The sequence below is a fragment of the Myotis lucifugus genome, unplaced genomic scaffold (genome assembly GCF_000147115.1).
Source record: "Myotis lucifugus unplaced genomic scaffold, Myoluc2.0 scaffold_157, whole genome shotgun sequence".
Lineage (NCBI taxonomy): Eukaryota > Metazoa > Chordata > Mammalia > Chiroptera > Vespertilionidae > Myotis > Myotis lucifugus.
The window spans coordinates 3,010,918-3,031,745 of NW_005871205.1; the positions used below are offsets into that span (position 1 = coordinate 3,010,918).

General features: G+C 52.6%; 1 protein-coding gene and 1 pseudogene across 1 annotated transcript in view; one reads left to right on the plus strand and one right to left on the minus strand.

The window, feature by feature from the left end:
* LOC102443334 overlaps positions 1–6,153 on the minus strand; it is a 17,309-nt pseudogene extending 11,156 nt beyond the window's left edge.
* ABR (active BCR-related) overlaps positions 1–20,828 on the plus strand; it is a 179,066-nt gene that overhangs the window by 40,239 nt on the left and 117,999 nt on the right. The gene's annotated exons all lie outside the window — the stretch shown is intronic.

A 20,828-nucleotide genomic window follows, 5' to 3' on the forward strand; every position in this document is an offset into this window, starting at 1 on the left:
GCTGCTCCTTCTGTCCATGCTGAAGCAGAAAGGCCATTTTGGCAAAGTCCTTGGGGCCAGAGTTGGCCACCTCGGGGACAGCTTGAGACGGGTGTGTGTTTGGGGTGGGGGTGGGCGGGAAGGGAAAATGTGTGTGCAGATATGCGTGGGGGCCGTTTGGAGAAGGAGCTGTAAACCCCGGCTCCGCAGTCTTTCCTGCCAGCCTCATCACCACCCCCCTCTCCTCCCCCCAAAAAGAAAAAGCAAACCTTCCATTTCCTCCACCCCCTTGCCCCCATATCTGCCGCGATCTTGTGATGGCTCCAGTGCCGCCGCTGGTATGTGTACCTGGTCACTCGTACATTTGGGGGCCGAGCGCCCCGCCCCCACCTCCCACTCCGCCTTGCTTAGGCGGCTAAAGCCCTGCACACCTTCCCACCCCTGCGTGGAGACACCTTCCCCAGCGCACACAGGGATGTGGGGAGAGTCCTGCTGCCCCTGAAGACGACAGGAGATGGAGTACGCTCTCCCCGCCACTTCAGGGGGACCCTCCCACTCTCCCTGGCTACTCTCCTAGCCCAGAGCCCTGAGGCAGGAGGCAGGGGCTGGGGGAGGCAGGTGGGGCCAGGTTCTGGCTCTGGACAATGGGTGCCATGGGTCAAGGGCATTTTTAAGAGGCAGCTTGGCTCGAATTCCTTGGTATCAGTCATATTGGGGGGGGCCTTGAACCCCAAGATCTTGCCCTGGAGGCTTCTAGCCTCTGACCTCTGTAGCCCCTTGGGTCACCGTCATTCGTCATGCTTCCTCCTCCCCCCCCCCCCCCAGGAGCTCTCCTGGTGATGGTTCATTCTGCTTTGGTTTTTTCAACATCAAAGGGGCCAAGCCCGACCCCCCAGGGTAGCAGTCCTGCCAAGCCCAGCCACTCCATCTGCTCCTTCCCCTGCGCGGCCAGCACCTTTGGGTGAAAGTCAGGGCCCGTGGCTGTGTGGCGTGTGTCCGCGTGAACGGGGGCGCACATCTGCTCAGAGTCTGCTGCAGATCAGCTCCTGACCCGCAAAGGATTAGTGACCTCCTCTTCGCTGCGCTCGCCCAAATGACAGTCATAACAATGCCTCATATTCACATGCTGCTTACATTTCTGAATGTGTCTGGCTCTTTGGTTTCCCTGTTCCCCAACGCATAGAATCCTCTGGAAACCTGGCTCGGGCTTTCTCTCCACTGCCCTGGAGAAGAAACCCAGACCCGATCATTTCCAAGCTTTCCTGTCGCCCCCTTCCCCGCCCCACCCCCACCCCAGCAGAGAAGCAAAATTGCCTGAGGCTGCCTTGAAAATTCCTGACCTGAGGAAGACGGGCCTAGGAAAGGGAATTAGACCGAGTGCCTCTTTGGGGGGCGGGGGGGGGGGGGGTGGTGCCTGTGTACCAGGCTGGCATCTGAGCCAGGCTGGCATCTGAGCTGTCTGTTTTGCTGCTGCTTCTGCCCTGGCCCCTGGGCTCCTGGAGCCGCCGGCTGGAGGGCTGGGAGGGGGCACTGCCTTGGCAGCAGTGTGAGGAGTTCCTCTTCAGAACAGCTTATTTGAGGCTGTAGAACCAGGCTTCCTGGGGAGGTGCTGTGCAGTCATGTTTGGGCTGTTAGCCATGAAGTTTCCTCTTGACAAGAGCCTACGTTAAAACAAATACCCGGGCTGTCACTTGCCTGGCTGTAGGGGCCTGTGGCTCCCAGAGGAAGTCCCTCTGCCTCTCGGGAAGTTGTTTGCTTACAAGGCTCACAGTCCTGGGGTGGCAAGTTGCCACAAAAGCCAAATCCACCAGGATCGGTAAAGGGGCTGTACCTAGGGCACAGGGTGGCCAGTGTCCCTTCGTAGAGATGGGAGTTACTCGGTGAGAAAGCTTTCTCCTGAGCACATGATAATATCATCTCCCGAGGACCTGCTACATGCCAGGCTCTGTGCTAGGCACTTTCCATCCATTCTCTCCAAAGCTCACAACTCGGGCGAGATGGGTAGTCTTACCGCTATTTAAAAAATAAAATAAAATAATATATATATATATACATATATATATATATACATATATATATATATATATGTATATATATATATATATAATTCAGAGAAGAAGGGAGAGGGAGAAAGAGAAGCATCAGTGATGAGAGACTCATTGATCAGCTGCCTCCTGCACGCCCCACACTGGGGATCGAGCCCACAACCCAGGCATGTGCCCTGACCAGGAATCAAACCATGATCTCCTGGTTCATAGGTCAACACTTAACCACTGAGCCATGCCAGACGGGCATCTCACCCCCATGTTACAGAGAGAGAAGCTCAGTAAGCTCAAATCATTACCTAAGGTCACATAACTGACAAATGACAAAGCTGGAATTCAGATCATACGCTAGGAAGACTCGAATTTCACCCGAGTATGTCTGAGCTTATTCAGGGCCGCGAAGTGTCCTGGAATGGGGGACGTCTGTCTCTTTGGTCCTCCGTCACAGAGTTCTCCCTGAAATGGCCCAGCACGGTCAGTGGCCTCAATAACTCCGGCCCCAGCCTGTCCCTGTGTCTCTTGCAGGAACTGGGGCCTGGTCCTGGCGCCAAGGCAGGGCTGGTTGAGGCTCTGAGTTCACGGAGGCCAGGGATTCTGTATTCCAAGATGCCCGACTGCCAACCAGCCCCTTCCCTTTGCAGACTTCTTGCCTTTGGAGTTAGTTGTCAGCTCATTTTGGCTTCAGCTTCTGTGCCAGGGGGAGTGTGTCCCCTTCCATTGCATGTGGATAGTCCGTGGATAAGCGGTGGGCAGCAGACCCCTCTGCCCCTGTGGGAAGCCTTGAAGGGCTGCCGGCCGTGAGGGTGGTTTGTCTGACTCGGGGAGCTGGGTGGCGCTCAGCTGCCAGAGCGACCCAGGACTGATGGCAGCAGGGTCTTCGCCCCTGATAAGCCGGAGTGGCAGATGGGGGCTCCAGTCATCCCACTTCCTGTCTCTGTGCCACTCGTTTTCCTACGTTAATGTAATAATGTCAGCTCCCCCCCTCCCCCCCCCCAGTGCCTTGCCTAGATTCTTTCCCTGAATCTGGTGTGATTCTCTCTATAGGGCTATGATCTTCATTTTATCTTCTTTCTTTTTCTCATCACCCTTTCTTTAAAAAAAAATTATTGATTCCAGAGAGGAAGGGGGAGGGAGAGAGAGAGAGATAGAAACATCAATGGTGAGAGAGAATCATCGGTCTGGCCCCCTCCTGCACTCCCCCCTCCCTCTTTCCCCAGAATGGAGTCCGCAACCTGGGCCTGGGCCCCGACCCGGAATCAAACTGTGACCTCCTGGTTCACAGGTTTGACACTCAACCACTGAGCTATACCCGTCGGGCTCTCATCACCTTTTCCACTAAACACATCACTTCCTCTTGGTTTTCTTCTATGTCTTAGGATTAGGTTGGATTACATTAAATTCTGTGGAATTACCTCAAAATGGGGGGGGGGGGGGAGGCCGGTACGCTGAAACTTCCTCTGTCCCTCTGAGTGGAGACCGCCCTCCACACAGATCTGGATTGAGATGTATGTGCCCCAGGTAGGCCAACCAGGTGGCACCTCTTCAAATGGAAAGTCGTCAGCCGTATGTTCGGGATTTATTTAAAGAGCTGAGGGCTCATGTAGTCTTTTCCTTTGCCATTTCAGCCTCTTTTTTTGTCCCAAGCCTTTCAGCTCTGGCCTTAAACATTCCTACTCTGTTGAGCCAAACAAAGCTTGCAGTTACTTGGACCTCCCAGAAGGCAGAACACGGCCATCTGTTGTTGTCAGAACCTACCTTTTGGAGCTCCCTTCTCTTATCGCAAGCACCGTTCCCCAGGGGTATTTCAGTCTGTCGTGATGTTTGCCTGCCCCTTATAGGCTCAGTGCCCTGTCCCTGGGCCAGGCAAGCACTGAGGGACACAGCCCATCTCCAGATGATCATGAGCCTGCCTCAGTTGCCCATCTTACCTCCTATATTAGCCGCTGGCCTGGCAGACTGGGTGGGTTCGATTAGACCTCCCCTGATGTGCCGGTAAACACCTGCAGGTGGATGTCTTCTTATCCTCGGAACAGAGCCAGTCACAACAGCAGGCCATCCTTGTCATGCCTGCTGGAGTCTCGGAGTGTCTGGAGGTCGGGCTGGGGCAGAGGGATGAAGTCATCTACTCAGAGAAACACCATGTGCTGTTGTTGTGGTTGCTGATGTTATTGTTGTTTGGAAAGAGGAAGAAATGACAGAGCCATTTTTGGAGAACCAGCTGGAAAATGCTGGTAGGTGAGTAGAAGGTGCGGGAATCGTGAGGAAAACCCATTCTCACTCTTGTGGTAGGATGGACGGACGTGGGGTGCTCTCTGAGGTCTGGTCTGTTTGCTGGACGGCTCTGGTGCGCACTCCTTGTGCATACTTCCGTAAAGAGAGGCTATGATAGCTCTCCTGGGTGCTGTGTGGATTACTTGATGAATGTTTATATAAAGTGCTTTGAAGATAAAGGGTATATTGACCTGCTCAGATGTCCAGCTCACCATGGTCCCCCCTCGTAAAAGGCTTGCAGAGGAGTTTGAAAGGGCGTGGGAAGGGGGGAAGGGGACTGGTAGCAACAGAGAGTTCGGACCAGGTTCTTAGATGGTGCCTAGCCCAGTGCCTCATACATAATATGCCCCCAGTAATATTATGGGTGAAGGAAACTTCTGGGTTTTTGGCTTCTTTAACTTCTTACTCCACTAGAAATCCCAGAAACCCATTAGCTGGCCCATTCACAAGTTTCCAGCTGTGTGGATTTGGTCATTGTAGTAGCTTATAGTGGAGTCGGAGACCCCCAGGGGAGTCCCACGCGTTGCTATGGCCTGTGATTGTGTGATTGGAAGGCCGCACTGCCAGTGTTGGTGCTGTGGCTGTTTGGCTCAGCTTAGGTTCTTTGGGGGCAAACCAGGAACGAGGTGGCTTTAGAACAACTCTACGTCATCTCCACACCATTTGCCTCTGTCTGGCCCCTGGTGTGGTAGGTAAGCTGAGGCTACCCATGGGGCTTGGAGCACCCACCACGTCCTACCTGTAGCGTCTTGGCACTTTCCACTGATGCCAGTAGGGGAGGCCAGCAGGCTTACCTGTCGCCAGCAGGCTTACCTGTCTGCAGGGCAGGATGGGAGAGACTGATGTTGACTTGTGGCTTTGGTCTACCCTAGCTTGCATTTCAGTGGGCAAGAGAGTTGGAGCCATGGATGCCCCCATGGCAGTGGGAGTGTTCTGTGTGTCCCTGAAGCTTGGAGAGAGCTGTCCGGACCCTGTAAATGGGGGAGAAGAAAGAAATCAGGGCAACAGGCAGACTATAGGGTGCATCCCTGTGTGGGGGTTGGGGATGGGTGCCCATTCCTGCCCCTGCCCAAGGCATTGGCAAAGAGCCCTTTGAAGTGGGGCCAAGTGATGCCATGGCCAACCGTGGCTGGGACAGCCAGCTTCTCTGACCCCAGATTCTGACCTTATTTAGGCCTCCCTCAGTTTGCTGCCCCTGTGCTTTATTCATGGTTTCTCTTCCTGCCCTTCCTTTCCCATCATGCACCAGAATGGAAATGAATACGGGCTGCCTGGCCATATAAGAACGGACAGGGTCAGTGTGGTCTTCAGGGGATAGGGCCGGATGGGGGCGGGGCGTGGTGACGTAATTGGTCAGGTGCCATTCCCCCTTCTCTACCCTCGTCTCTGATCCATTCGTGCCCCTCTAGACCACAAGTAGACATAGCAGATGCTGTCCGGCATTGGCCTAAGGTGAGCAAGGTCTGCAGAAGGAAGGCTGGGAGGCCAGTGCCGATGGAGCTCAGAGTCCTTGTCACTCTGGGAGGCGTAGCCATTCGCTTCCTGGGTGTCTGTGGAGCCGGTGCTGCCTAGGAAAGCCCCAGGCCGACTAGGGATCTGTGGGTTTACTCACGGCAGGTGGGGAAGGATGTGGCCATAATTACCTTCATGGGATTGAAGGGCTGATCCTATTAGTGTGTTGGGCTAACCCCTTCCTCCTGGGCATTGCCTCCTGGCCAGCAACAAGGGTTTAATGGATCCAGATTACAGAGAGACGGAAGATGTGTAATTAAGCCCAGTTATTTCCCTCGCTGGGGGACGGCTGCTCCCCTCTGCAGCAATGGATTTCCTCACTTGTGGTCACCCTGTTCAGCGGCATGTTACCCGTGGCCTACACAGCCTGTGGGCCATCTTTTTGAATGAGTTTCTTCCTTGAAGGTGCAGTTTTAGGGGGGAAAAAAACCCCACATGCTTTCTGACTGTGTTCTATGGGTTGGTGCCTCTGGAGTTGTGCCATGGGGATCTCTTTGGGAAATGTGTCTGGTTCTGCAAAAGGACATAGAGACCTGATCCTTGGGTGTCTCACAACCACTGGGCCAATGAAAAGAAAGCTCATTAGCCCTGGCTGGGTGGCTCAGTTGGTTGGAGCATCGTCCTGTACCCCAAAACACTGTGGTTCAATTCCTGGTCAGGGCACATTCCTAGGATGTGGGTTCAATTACACCCCCACCCCCGCCCCTGTCAATGTTTCTCTCTCATGTTGATGTTCCCTTTCTCTTTCTTCAAATTAATCAATGAAAACCTATCCTCAGGTGAGGATTAAAAAAAAAAAAGAAATTAGTCCTGCTGGGTTCATAGAAATTAGATTTTTCCATTTGGTCTAGGAAGGATGGAAGAAAACATAACATCTAGTTAGCCCTACGAAGTGCCTGATACTGTGCTGGGTACTTTTCCTACGTTGTCCGAGCCCAACAAGGTAGCTGTGATTGTCCCCCGGTTTCACAGACGAGGAAACCAAGGCTCTGAGAGGTTAGGTTGTTGTAGGACGGCTCCCAGTTTGAGCTGGATAAGATCTCAGATATATATGCAAGGTGGGGCAGAAGTAGGTTTACAGTTGTTTGTATGGAAAATAATACAGTAATTAATACATCATAGTACAAGAATAAACCGTGTTTTGCGTACTCAGCAACTGTAAACCTACTTTTGCCCCCACCGTGCGTGTGTGTGTGTGTGTGTGTGTGTGTGTGTGTGTGTACCCCATTCAGTTTCCAACAGTGGTCTAGGCCAGTGGTCGGCAAACTCATTAGTCAACAGAGCCAAATATCAATAGTACAACGATTGAAATTTCTTTGGAGAGCCAAATTTTTTTAAACTTAAACTATATAGGTAGGTACATTGTTATGAACTTAATTAGGGTACTCCTAAGGCTTAGGAAGAGCCACACTCAAGGGGCCAAAGAGCCGCATGTGGCTCGCGAGCCGCAGTTTGCCGACCACGGGTCTAGGCACTTCCCATGTGTTCTCACCGGTCTTTAACAGCCACATTTTATGAGGCAGGAATTATTACCTCTATTTTACCGGGAGGACACTGGGGCTCAAGGGAAGTTAAGTAAGTAATCCAGGGCCCTAGAGCTAGAGTACAAGCCAGGAGTTGAACACCATTTGGCCTGACTCTGCGCTGCTCTTTCTCCCACAGTCCCTGGCCTTTCACAGAGGAGCCAGTGAAGGCCCCTTGGCAGCTGGTATTTCACAGAGGGTGATGGATCTGTCGTCTCTCCAGCTAGAATGACAACTGTGGAGACGGTCTTGGCTTTCCCCGCATGGCCTTGGAGGGGCTCTCACCAACTGGGCCGCCCCTTCCTAAGGGATGATCCTGAGGAGATCTCCCCACGGACACTTGGAGTCCATATCCCAGTGTAACCTCATTCCTGGGATTACTCTCAAGAAGCACCAAATGTTTAAAAAAAAGGAAGGAGAGAGAAAATAGACTTAGGGATGGGGTACAGCTAGTGCCCAGTTTCCAGAGCAGAGCAGGGCCAGGAGCGAGGGAGTGGGCACTGGAGGAAGAGAGGGCTTGCCAGAGCCCCGGCTCTCAGGCCTTTTTAAATTCACCTCCACAGTTTCCAAAGGACAATAAAGGGAGCCCTGGGCCTTAAATCAGGCCACTGCACACCAAGGGCCTTTGCGGAGGCCAGGGCCAGCTGGACCCAGAGCCAGCTTCTGCACTGAACTCACCCACGGGCAGCATGTTAATGATGGGGTGGCTCGGAGCAGACCCCCCTGCCCCACTCCCCACACCTGCTGAGTCCCCCTTTTCCAAGCCCAGAGAGTCCCCTGCTGAGGTCAGCCCTCTGGGGGAAGCCTGGGGGGATGGGGCGATGGGGGCGGCTGACACCTCAGCAGACCCCTGTTTGGCTGGAGCCAGAAAGGCCGGAACAAGACTGAAGGCTTGTTTCACAAAGCGTTTGTGTGTGGTGAGGGTTTTGGGTATGATAGGATGAAAGCCTGCCCTGAGCTGACACCAAGCAGGAAGGTAAAAGTGGGGTAGAGGGAGGGGGTGCTCCACAATTCCATTCTCTTCCTTTCCCTTTGCTGCTCAAAATTTCCTTTCTTCACTGAGCCGGTGGGCACTTTTAGGAACCCCTGCGTGGTTGGTTATAGGGACCCATGAACCGCCGCCCCCCTCACTCACTCAGTATAACGATTGAAATTTCTTTTGAGAGCCAGATTTTTTAAACTTAAACTATATAGGTAGGTACATTGTTATGGACTTAATTAGGGTACTCCTAAGGCTTAGGAAGAGCCACACTCAAGGGGCCAAAGAGCCGCATGTGGCTCGGGAGCTGCAGTTTGCCGACCACGGGCTAGGGCAACACCGTAACATTCTTAAAAAATATTTTTGATCCGTGGTTGGTTGAATCTGTGGATGTGGAACCCAGGCATAGAGAGGGTGGACTATATACACATTTTACATTGTAAGCCAGCACACACGCAAACTGAAACAAAAGTTTCATTGGACAGTATTTACCCCTCTCCTTCACATTTGCAATGCACTTATGTTCTAGTCTATTCTACTCCATTAAAAACAAGCCCCAAAGGCGCTGGTTGTGAGCTACTACAGTGGTGCCATGACTTGCAATATGGAAAACCGTGGACGAGATGGTCTCCAAGGCCTCTTAGGAACGGTAAGGAATAATAATCCCCAAGCCGCACTTCTTTATATACCCCAGCCGTGATCTTCCCAGACTCACACACTTCTCTTATAATGGACTTGATGGCTTTTCTTCTTTAATGGGATTCATTATTTAACATATAACTTACTTAGAAAGGAAACTAATGGACATCTGTCCCACGTGCAGTAAATCAAAAGTTACCTTACAAAAAACATTAATTCTGGTTCTACACGGTTGCTCTGGAAGGATCTAGGTCTGAGCCTCTGGTGTCCTTGTTTACAGGGAAGTAACCAGGGTAGAGGGATGTTAAGGACAGTGGTACCAAACAGAGTCTTTCTTCTTCAATGACAGGAAAAAAAGGAAAGGAATCAAGAAGGGAATCATTTCCTCAACAGGTGATTGAATGTGCTTCCATGTGGCATGGCAAGCAGGCGGGTGCTGATCACAGGGCTCTTCTGCTTCGGGGTCCCTGTCTGCCCAGAGTCACGGGCCCCACATTTCCCGTGGTGGGAAAGGATGATTTTCCCCGGGACCAAATATATGAGAGCAGCATCTCCAACTCTATTGTGCGTTTGAATCGCCTGCAGATCTTGCTAAGATGCAGACTCTCATTCAGTAGGTCTGCGGTGAGGCCCGAGGTCCTGCGTTCTAATAAGCTCCCAGGGGATGGCAGTGCTGCTGCTGGTGGCGGTGTGGGGACCTGGGGTCCTTTATTCCCACTCCCAGGGGACTGTCTGCAGATCCCAACCCAAGCCAGTCCCTTCTGTCACACTGGGTTCTGACCAGATAAAGGCAACCCAGGACACATCTCCCTTCCGAGCCCATTTCCCAATAAAAAGAAAAATAACAAAGCCGTTGGACACCTGATGGGTACCAGACTGGTGTTCACACATTCATGATCTCATCTAATCGCCACAGTAAACCTGTGAACGGATGTTACCCTCATTTCAAGGATGAGAAAGGGGAGCCGTTGTTGTGATCAGCCTGTGCTGGGGAGTTCTGCCGTGGGGGGCACCTCATGCAGGGGACACACCACATCTCGGCCCACCCCCTCCTGAGTGCAGAAGCTCAGGCATCTGGCCTTTACGAGTATCTCTGTCTAGACAGAACCCATGGCCTCCCCGCCCCCTGAAGGGCAGCCTCGTGTTAATGGGGCAGAAAGCCTTGGCTGTCTGTTTTCCAGTGCATCATTGAGAGGGTTAATGAGAGACCAGCTGGTGCGCCACCCAGCCGTGTAGCAGCACCATTTTCCCATCACCAGGGTGGGCACATGTTTTGGCAGCTCCTGACCAAACGTTCCCCCCTTGGACCTGAATGGTGCCCACCTAGATGGGTCAGTGGGCACTGTGTGCCATCTCGGGTGTAAAACCCTTAGAGACCAAAAGCAGGAGCTGGTTCTGTCTCCAGCTTCCTGGAGAGGAAGAACGGGACACAAATTTGATGGCAAAAGAGCTGTTTCTGGCTTGAGGGACCCTATGGTGGCTGGTCAGCTGCTACCACAGCCAGGCCCTTGCGGTGACACCTGAGCATCCTCAAGCCCCTTCCCTGACCCGAGACATGGCCTCCTTTCCAGCTGGCTGTGGCTACACTGTACCCACTTCCATTCACCTCTGCTTTGTCCAGAAACCTCCAGTGGGGTGTTTTCTTTCCCATCACATTCTATCAAAACTAACCCCCACCCTCATGCGCGTGCGGACACACACACACACACACACACACACACACACACAGGCCAGTGAGGCCCCTCACCATCCCACAACTAACCTCTGCTCTGGTGAACTCACCCCCAGCTTCAAGCCGTGGCTCAGCTACCACCACCTCCAGGAAGCCCCCCAGGCCTGATTATACACAGCACTCACTTCAGTGAGATCTCCCACTCAGAACCCTGGACGCTGCTTACCCTGGGCCACATCATTAAGCACTTTCCTATCAGTTGTTGGGTAATGTTTACCTATACAGTGTTTTGTGTCCGTAGTTTCTAATCTGCCAAACTCTAAACTCCTTAGAGGCCTGAAGAAGAAGAACAAAGGCTGCCTTTATAGGGTGCCAGGCCCTGTCCTTAAGCACTTTACAAAGAATGTCCCATTTAGTCTTCAGCCTCCCAGGGAGGTCCCAACGCTTTTTATCCGGTGTTAGGGATTAGGAAACTTAAAAGAAAAAAAGATTCTAGAGTGCTTAACCGGCTTTCCTAAGGGCACACGGCCTACAAAGGCCTCGCTGGGCTCCAAACCAGCTCCGTGTGGATGCCCAGCCTGTGCCCTTCACCAGAGGAGCCCAAACTCCAGGGCTTTCTGATGAGAACCTGGGGTGGGGCCCAAGCATCTGTATTTTTGAACAGCTCCTCTGTGTGCCCGTCCCATTCGGGGACTGACTCTTAACCACATGTTCCTCTCCCTTTCCTACAACACCCAGCAGTGCCCGAGCGTGTGGCAGCTTGGAAATGCTTTGTGATTGGTTGAGAGGTATGAATAAAGGCAATGTTCTGGGGGTCTGAGGTCCATTGTTCTAGCACAAGGGCCACCTAAGAGGAGCAGGGAGGGTGCGAGGAGCAGGTAGAGCTGGGCATGAGCAGGGTGGAAGGGCAATCAGGAAAGGACATTAGAGAGGTCAAAACGGGGGGCGGGGGAGACCCTCTCTCTGCCCCAGACATAACTCAGGGCCTCACCTAGACCAGAGCATCTGGTAAAGATGCAGATTCTGGTCCAGCAGGTTGGGGCAGGGCCTCCAATTTGGCATCTGACAAGCCCCCAGGTGATGCCCAGGCTGGGTAGGAAGGACCTAGACTCCTGCAAGCCCTCCCGGGAGATCTGATGCAGCCACTTCCGATAGGACAGGGGTGGGGAACGTCCGGCCCACAGGCCGTATAAGGCCCGAGAAATCCTTTGGTCTGGCCCTGCCAAGGCATTAGGGGTCAGTGAATTAAATGTTTGACCAAATATAGCAGCCTGGTTTTTAAGTTGATCATTTTGGATGGCCCTCGGATGATGTTATAAATGTCCAACTGGCCCCTGGCAGAAAAGAGGTTCCCCACCCCTGCTGTAGGATAAAGTCTAAACTCCTTGACATAGTAGGGGAACCGATTCAGACACTGGCTCCAGCCCGCCTCCAGCCTCACCTCCAGGTCCTCCCGACCCTCCAGCCACACTGCGTTCCTCACAGCTCACAGGCACACCATGCTTTCTGCACACGCTGTCCTGGTCTGGAGGAGCACCCCTTGGCCTTCCTTGGCCAGGGGAAGACGAGCCTGGATGTCACCTCCTTGAGGAGTCCCAGGCTGGGGAGTGGGCTCTGGGCCTGGACTCCTAGGCCTGTAGTGAAGCCCTCCAGAGGTTTCTGGAATCAGGTGACTCGTTTGTCCTGCTTTGAACATTCGTGGTGGCTTGCCACCTTTGAGTAAAAATAGAGCTGAGAATGACTGAAGTGAAACTCCCCCTTGGTGTCCCAGAGAGCAGAGGTGGGGGCCTTTGGAGGGAAGGTGTGGGTGGGGCACTCTGTGGAGCCAGGGGGGCCCGAGGCCATCTGTTTGAGCTCCTGAGAGGTGGCCTGGTCTGGGCTGGGGCTGCCGGGGGGCCCTGTGGTCATGCCCTGGCCTCTGGGAGGCCAGCCTGGCCCCTGGTCAGTACTCTTAGAGCTGCTTTCGCTTTAAAGTGCTCTCTCTTGGCTCTGGAAATATATCAGGACTTCCGGAGGGGTTTCCTTTGGGGCTTCCTGAGTTTTCTCCTGGGCGTTCTGCCTCCAGGTTCCAGCCCCAGGTCCCGGAAGGGTGGTGGGTGCCGCCCTGGCTGACCACAGCCCTCAGTGGGCGGTCCTGGTCCCTGGCTGCCTGCCCTCCCTCTCCTGCATGCAGCCTCCCTGGTGCACTGGTTTGGAGGAGCCATAGCTCCCTCTCTCTGGGAAAAAAGTCTCTTCCTGCGCGCAGGCTCCCCTCCGGGGCGGAGGGGCATGTCCTGACTGCAGGCAGGTCACTGAGGGCTCAGTTTGTCTCTCTCTAGGCCTGGAATTCTCTCCTCTGAGGAGAGTGCAGCTGGAGGGAACAGGGAGCTCAGCCTTTGAGTAATTACTTGCTGGGACATTACCTGGGGCAATACAGGGTGTGGCAAAGGGGGTTTACCGTTGTTCAGATGCAAAATGATACAACAAAAAACAATAATACAACAATAAATCCTGTTTCCCATACTCACAACTGTAAACCTGCTTTTGCCATACCCTGTATACTTAGCCGCTTTGAGCTTCATCTTCCCTACTCATACAATGGAGTCAACCTCTTCAACCCCACCGGTAGGGTTGCCAAACTTTTTAGCCAATAAAAATATAGGATGCCCAGTTAAATTTGATTTTCAGATAACCAACAAAAAAGATTTTTTTTTTTTTTTAGTATAAGTACACCCCATGCAAATTTTGGGACATACTTGTACTAAACACTTGTTACTCATCCGAAGTTCCAATTTTACTGGATCTCTTGCATTGTCTCTGGTGTCCCTATCACCAGATTAAATGGTATGTAGCACTTAGCAAGGGACCCATCTACATGCCCTTGTTCATGTCATGACTTTCTTCTCTCGTCCTTGCTACCTCCACCCCCAGAAGGCAAGCTGATGAGACATTTCTGTGGAGTTGTCACAGAAATATTGAGATTGTGTTTAGAGGACTGACACCCGCAAAAATGATGACATGATTAATGGAAGAAAAAGCCAGTCATAGTAGCTGTCACTTACCTAGCACTTGCTATGTATCCTACATTGTTCTAAGCCAGCGGTTCTCAACCTGTGGGTCACGACCCCTTTGGCGGTCGAACGACCTTTTCACAGGGGTTGCCTAAGACCATCCTGCATATCAGATATTTACATTACAATTCATAACAGTAGCAACATTACAGTTATGAAGTAGCAACGAAAATAATGTTGTGGTTGGGTCACAACATGAGGAACTGTATTTAGAGGGCCAGAAGGTTGAGAACCACTGTATCTAAGCACTTTCTGTGCATTCATTCCCTTGTTCTTGACAACAATTCTATGAAGAAGACACTTACCTCACACTTACAGGTGGGATCAGAGACGAATTAGGTAAGTAACTTGCTCAAGGACACATCCAGTAGGTGATGAGCTAGTCTATCAACCCAAGCACTCTGGTCCCTGTGTGTTGCTCTTAAATAGGACACCATGCTGCATCTTGCCTACCAACTGCCACAGTTAAAGATGTAAAGTTTCTTTAAGGTCAAGGACATGGAAACGCACAGGGGTGGTTTCACAAAGTAGGTGATAATGCACAGCAAGCTCTCTGAGGGAGGTGTGACTTCCTGGGCTCCCCCATCCCTGAGTTCCTTGAATTGAATAGGTTCAGCCAGGCATGAGGAGCTCAAAACAGGGGTTTTAACTTCCTGCCTACCACCCCCCAAATGTCGTGGAGACCCTGGTCGTGTGCCAGCCTGTCACCAGGTGCAGGGAACCCCAATGCATCCCCCAGTCTTCGTTCAGAGACTGTATACAGTGAGTGTCCCTAACAGGCCAGGGTCCAGGCTTGTGTGACAAGCCCCTTAATGCTAGGCCCCCTGCAGGTGTATTAATTCACACCCAGTTGTGCCACGACAAGATGTCTTCCTTCTCCTTGAGAATCTTCATGATTCTCCAGGAAAGAATTTTCTTTCCCTTTATAAAATGAAAGCATGTAGTTATTAAAGACTAGAAACATCCCTAAAAGTAGATGAGAGAAAATCCGTGTGCCGTTGCCCCGCCCTCTGAGAAGAGCCTTCCTTCGTCTTTGCTCTTCTCTGTTGCCCAGGGTCTGGCCTGTAGCCCAGCTGGGTGCTCCTGGCAGAGGGGTGGCTGGAGGCCAGAGCATGACCTCGAACAGCCCCATGTCCCAGCTCCCACTCCGCATGGTTGTGCCAAGGGGGTGAATGGGGAAGAGGGTCTAGCAACCAACAGGTGGCATCTTCCCTTCTCCCACGGGCTCTCTCAGACGGGGTGAGGGTGGGGCACCTGCAGCTTCCCGCTCTCAAGGCCAGCACATGGCCCCCAACCGTATCCTCTCCAGCCCGTCCCAGGAGCACAGTCTGGAAGTTCCCAGTGTTGCAAGGGCTGCCCCGGCCCTGTCCCACCTTGTGACCAGAGATCAGTTTCCAGAATGCTCCTCTGAGCAACACTAGTGACTCCGCCTGGCCTGGAGCCCGGATGGAAGTCTTCCCCACCTCTTGTCCCTCCCCCAGGCCCACTTCTCGGTGCTGTGGTCTTTCCCCATTTTCCAAAGGTTGATGCTAGTTCATTCAAAGAGAAACCTGAGTCCTCAGTGTTTGAGCATCAACCTATGAACCAGGAGGTCACGGTTCGATTCCCAGTCAGGGCACATGCCCAGTAGGGGGCGTGCAGGAGGCAGTGGATCAATGATTCTCATCATTGCTATTTCTCTCTCCCTCTCCCTTCCTCTCTCTGAAATCAATTAAGACATATTTAAAACAAACAAAAAAACAACAACAAAGAGAAACCTCTCTGCCTGATGTTTCTTCTACCAGCTTTTTCCAGTTTTCTGCCATGTTCCTTTTCTCCCTGTCCCCTCCCCTCAAATCCCCAAAGGACTCCTCAGCAAGTCCTTGTTGGCAGGTTCACAGAGGCCCTGGTTCATCCATCAGGGACCACAGTCCCCACCCTGGTTACTGACTACAGAATCCTTCAGAGTCCATAGGAAACAGGTGGCACACTCAGGTGGGGAGTTTGGGAGAACTTAAAGGGGACTATGACCAAAGTGGTCAGGTGAGGGGCGGGTCTGGTTCCCACAAGGAGACACAGAGGCGGTGTGAGAAGCTTCCTGGCGGGAGCTGCAGCCTTATGGAAGCACACGGCCTGGATGGCCCACTGGGAGCAGTGGGGGTGGGGGTGGGGTATCCCAGCCTCACACCCCTCCCTTCCTCTCATCGCTGCTGGGCAAAAAGCAAGGTGGAGAAGCAGGGAGAATGGGCGTGGAGGGGCACATTCCAGGAAACTAGCCCGTGACCAGGTAAAATCATTCTCACTAACTTGCCCATTGGCCAAGTGAGGGTTATGAACACCTGTCCCGTGTACTAGTATGTCCTGGGGTTGTTGTAAAAATCTGCTAATAGGATGAATGGTGACAATGTGTGTTCATCATACTGTTGGTTTTTCGTTAATCCTCACCCGAGGATATTTTTGCATTGATTTTTAGAGAGGGTGGGAGGGAGAGAGAGAAACATCGATGTGAGAGAGACACATCGATTGGTTGCCTCCCGCACGCACCCCAACCAGGGCCAGGGGTTGAGCCTGCACCCTGGGTACGTGCCCTTGACCGGAATAGAACTTGGGATCCTTCAGACCTCAGGCCGACGCTCTATCCACGGAGCCAAACTGCTTAGGGCCATTACACCGTTTTATACCAGAGTAAGGGATAATTGTGACAGAGAAGCCCTCACTGGGTGCCCTTCACAGAGTGAGTCTCACGCATTCTTACTTCTGCTGGGGAGTCTCTGATCTCCAAAGGATGTATGGGTAAGGGGAGGAGAAATTGCAAAAGCCTGGCTTTGATTCCCAGAGCCCTGGCTTAACATTTGTGTGGCCTCGGGTGATCACTGAATGAGCCTCCCGTACTCCTCGGCTGGTTTGGGTTCCGAGGAGAATGGATGCCGCTATTACTATCAGCCAGCCCCGTGGTGGGGAGGGGTGTGGGAGGCCTAGCAGGTGTCGTTGACTCAGGTATAGAGGCTTGACTTCTAGATGAGTGTGGCTTTCTGAGAAACCCAGGGTGGGTGCTGAAGAAGAGGCAAGATGTGAGGGCCCCTGTCTTTGTGTACCAGAAGGGATGGTGTACAATTGCACATGGTTCTCTGGAAGGCAGTGAGCCTGGCTGCCCTTGCCCCCTTCTCTTGCCCAAGGCCCTTGTCAGCAGCACTCCCTGGAGGCCAAACGGGTAAAGAACAACAACTCGATCTATGACAGTGTCTCCACGGGATGTGTCCCACCTCGGAGATTTCCGTGTAACTGAAGGTTGCTGAGTGAATGAATGAATGAATGAATGAGTGAGTGATTGTTAGGCTGCATTAAAGGTTTTCCTTAGAGAGACCTGGATGTGGATATTAATTCTATGAGATTGTGACATCTTGGAGCCTTGGTCTCCTCATCTGTGAATTTGGGATACAACTTATATGGATCAAGCAGCTGCAGCGCTGACATTTGGATAAACCCCGTTATATGATGTGTGGAGAGTGCTGGCTCCACAGAGGTGCCCATGAAGTGTCACTTTCTGCCCCTTAGCAATACACATGGCCAAAGGCGCTGTGGACACCGGCCCCAGGCTCTGTTCCTGACCTGTTTGTGTTCTCCACTGGGGCCTCCTCCCCTGTCTCCAGGCAAGGCCTGCTGTGGGCCCCTCTCCTCTCAGCCCTGAGGGACTTATTCTCCCCGGAGAGCACCCCCTCCCGGTGGCAGCCTCCCTCCCTCACAGGCCTGCAGTTCAGGGCAGCATCCCTCATCCCGAAACTGAGTCCAGGCCCTGCAATGGCCCCTCGCTCTGAGGCATGGGGCCCTGGGCCTCCCCCCAGCTTCACGGACACAGGCCCAGGGAAAAGGAAATACCTCCTTACAGTAACAGCAACAGCCATTGCTGACTTTTGTTGAGTGCTTGCTGTTACAGGCACAGATCAGTTAGTTCTCCTGGACTCACCAGAGGCACAAGAGAGTGAAGGTTCCCTCCTGGTTCCCAGGACTGTGAGCTCCAGGTTCCCTGAGTTCGCCCTTTTCTGGGCCACGGCTAGGAGACCTGGGCTCTTGTTCTAGCTCAGCTACGCCCTGGTGTGTGACCTTGGGCAGGTCCTTGGTGCCCTCAACTGTAAACTGTACTGGTGGGACCACACCCTCCATGGCTTTTATTTCTATTTAAGATGTGACTACATAATATATACAGAAAAGTACATAAAATGTCTGGGTTCGGTTTAATACAGACTTACAAAACAAACATCCATTTGCCCTCAGTGAAGCTTAAAGAGACCACCGCCCATCCTGAGACTCTGCCATGTGCCTCGCTGTATTCGTTTGCTAGTCCAGAGCCACCACAGACTGGGGGCTTGCACAGCTAGGATGTGTTTCTCACGGTTCTGTGGACCAGAGGTCAGGTGCAGGTGTCAGCGGGCTTGGTCCCTTCTGCAGCCCTGAGGGAGGATCTGTTCCAGGCCCCTCTCCTAGCTTCTGGTAGTTGGCTGGCAGTCCTTGGCGTTCCTTGCGTTGTAGGTGCATCGCCTCGGTCTCTGCCTTCATCCTCACGTGGCATTTCCCCCCTGTGTCTCTGTGTCCAAAGTTCCCCTTTGTATAAAGAAATCAGTCATTGGATTAGGGCTCACCCTAATAACCTCATTTTAACGTGATTTCCTCTGTAAAGACCATGTATCCAAACCAGTCACATTCTGAAGTCCTGCGAGATAAGACGCCCAACATATATTTTTGGGGGGTGGGGGAGGGGCACAAGTCAACCCATCACACTCATCCTCACTGCCCCACCCCCACCACTGCAGACAGAGGTAACCCCCGTCCAGAATTTTGTATTGTTCCCTCCTTTTCTTTAGAGTCTTCTTACCTAGGTATGCATGCCTAAATAATAAAACCGTGTCGTTTTGCCCGTGATCTATGTGAATAGAATCATAAGTCTTTTTCTGCGACTTGTCTTTTTCTGCTTAGAATTATGTTTTTGAGACTCACCGTTGTTTTTGCCTCCGGCTCTAGATTATTCATTGTCAGCGCTGCATGGGATTTCATTACAGGCCTGAGCTACAGCTTCTTTAGGAGGAATAATGGTACTCCTACATTTTCGGACCAAACCCACAGTAGGAAAATAAATTTATCCTGCAACACAGCATACACACCATATAGCTCTGAAACAAGCTTCATGAAACAGTACCCGCCCTTCCTATGTGAGAGGCGCCTTTTCACTTCATTGCAAAAGGTGATCTGCCACACTGTCTGCGTGAGCACCGACAGCTCGGCCTGCAGTGGCCGGGGGCACCCCGGTACATGCCCGGCTCGGCGGCCCCGTGGTTCTGTGCCCAGCAGGCAGGCCCAGGGCATGGCCCTGCTGCTCTCACCAGGGCTGTCTGCCCGCACGCTCTTTGGCACGAGACCCCTGTGCCGTCTGGTTCTCATCCTTCCATCTGTTGTGACTGTTGGCGTCGCCCTGCTCCTGCTGGGCATGTTGTAGCTGTGGCCTTGCCCTTGTGGTTGTTGCATCTCACGGGCGATGGCCTGAGAGACCAGACCCCTGGGGATGTTAGACGTGCACTGTGGCGTTACTGATACCGTCAGGTAGCAGGGGCGAGGGGAGTGTCTGGGACCAAACTGCTTGGGTGCCAAGCTTGGCCGCTCAGCAGCTGCGTGACCATGAGGAAGACATATGACTTCTCTGTGCCTCAGTTTCCTCATCTATACAATGGGGTTCTCAGAGCACTTACCTTACTGGGAGGATTAAGTGAGTCACTACATGTACCGGGAACGTAGTAAATGTGTGCTATCTGTCCACCCGGTGCAGGCCTCATGAGGGCACAGGCTGAGTCTCTTCTGCCTCCCAGTTGTGTCTATTGCCTAGCGCAGTGCCCCGCACATAGTGGGTGCACGTCAGTTACCCTGTCAATTAAGTGAAGGGGAGCCACCTTCACCTTCCGTGAAGAAATGTCTGTTCAGATCCTTCGCTTGTTTTTAGTTGGGCTATGTGTCTTTTTATTGCTGAGTTGTAAGTTTTCTGTATGTAGTCTAGCTACAGGTCCCTGATTAGATACGTGATTTGCAAATATTTTTTCCTAGTCTGTGGGTTGTCTTCAGTTTGAAGCACTAAAGTTTCCAATTTTCACGATGTCCAATGTCATCTCTGTTTTCTCTTGTTCTTTGTGCTTTTGGTGTCACCTCTAAGAATCCTTAGCCCAAATCCAATATCAGGAGCTTTACCTCGATGTTTTCTTCAAAAGTTTTATGTTTAGCTCTTACGTTTAAGTTTCCGATCCATGTCGAGTTAATTTTTGTATATTGTGTGAAGTAAGGGGCCAACTTCATTCTTTTGTAGGTGGCTGTGCAGTTGTCCCGGCACCACTTGTTGAAAAAAACAATTGAATGGTCTTGACACTCTGGCCAAAAAGCAGTTGACCATAGAGATGTGCTTATGTCTGGACTCTCAGATCTCCCCATTGACCTATAGATCTGGAAAGCCACCTGCAGCTCTCACAGCTTACGCTCTCTGCAGCCCCAGAGGCTCCCGCAGGACGCGTTGCCAGGACATCCCACAGCTGCATGCCTTCTCCGAGCAGCCCCTGGAGAGAATCACTTCCCGCGTCTGTCAGGGTGACCACTGGGAGGGCCCAGTGTGACGGGCCCCAGAGGGCACACGGGGGAGGGTGCCCCAGAGGCATCCCTTCCCTCCCTCCACCCGCAAGCCTGCACATCTCCCAGTGCACGCAGGGTGCGAGGTCCCAGAGCAGGACCTGTTTGTGCTGATGCCCCGCTCCTGATTGGGTGGATGCCCTTGGTGTGGGCCAGGTAGGAGGGAGCTTAGGCAGGAGGTGGCTGTTGGGATGGAGAAGGACAGGGGCCTGCAGGAGGGAAGCACTGGAGGCATCTTCACCAGGACAGCGGCCTTGGGAGGGAGAGCTCTTCACCCATGGGTAGGCGCCCGAGACTAGCGAGGCTAGTGTTGCCAAGCTCTCTCCTGGCATAGCTTCCTTCCCTGTTCTCTCTCTCTCTCTCTCTCTCTCTCTCTCTCTCTCTCTCTCGGGGGGGGGGGGGACTGGGGGACTTGACCTCTCTTCCCTTCTGAGTGCTTGTTCCATGAAGTTGCGGGACTTAGATGCATTAAGAGTCCTGGTCAGTATGTCCTCCGTATAGAACTGTCGTCTCACATTGACT